The 766-nt window shown below is 52.9% G+C and overlaps 1 long non-coding RNA gene across 1 annotated transcript in view; it reads left to right on the top strand.

Annotated features, from left to right (window-relative positions):
* LOC105854079 overlaps positions 1-766 on the top strand; it is a 30,401-nt gene that overhangs the window by 7,475 nt on the left and 22,160 nt on the right. Inside the window, exon 4 of the long non-coding RNA XR_001145809.1 lies at positions 74-233. This is a non-coding gene — a long non-coding RNA (uncharacterized LOC105854079). The remainder of the gene's footprint in view (positions 1-73; positions 234-766) is intronic.

The raw sequence follows: 766 nt of genomic DNA on the forward strand, positions 1-766 counted from the left end.
GCCCACCCGGGCGGAAATGGAGACTAATTAGGATCGTTTTTATGCTAATAAGCACCTGGTCTGGCTTTTCTAGGGCCGTGAAAGGCTGTGGAGGAGAAGGGAAGAAGTTCCGGAAAGCCAGAAACTTCAAACTTCCGGAAGCCTCCAGTTGGGGATAAAAGACAACTACTGCTCACCGCTTTGTGGCCTGAGGGGTTACTTCAGGACTTTGTTGGGCCTTCGTTTTCGTCCAGGTAAAAGAGGGATCATGAGTCAAGTTTCTTCCCAAACCGGGCCACAGTGATCTTCCCATTGCTCTTGGAGAACAGAGGGGAGGACGAGTGGCAGGAGGTGTGAAGAGGTTTGGAGGTGTTAGGGGGCAGAATCCCATCCCTTGCAGAGTATCTGCAGTCACAGAGCCCAAGAGCATATTTAAGGCCCTCAATGGTCACCACTGTTACCCTGAGGCCAAAGTTGAGGGGGTAGAGGAAGGAGAAGAAGCAGAGGACCCTGATTGATGGCAGGTGGTCAGAAAGAGGCAGCGGGGCTATAAAAGACCATGGGAAGTGGAATGGGAGAGCAGGGTAGAGACGTGGGGGTGTTTTATGGGAGGGGGGGGCGCCTGAGCTGAATCATAAGTTTGGGGTAGTGGAGTGGGTGGGTTGAAATGCCAAGGAGAGTTGGGGATGGGGCTGGGTGGAGAGGACTGATGAAGAGAAGACCTGAAATAGTCTGAGGGTTTTGAGGTGGGAAGGAACAGAAGTAGACACAGTGGGGTTGGGGGTGA

The sequence above is a fragment of the Condylura cristata genome, unplaced genomic scaffold, assembly GCF_000260355.1.
Source record: "Condylura cristata isolate star-nosed mole 26May11 unplaced genomic scaffold, ConCri1.0 scaffold00003, whole genome shotgun sequence".
NCBI lineage: Eukaryota > Metazoa > Chordata > Mammalia > Eulipotyphla > Talpidae > Condylura > Condylura cristata.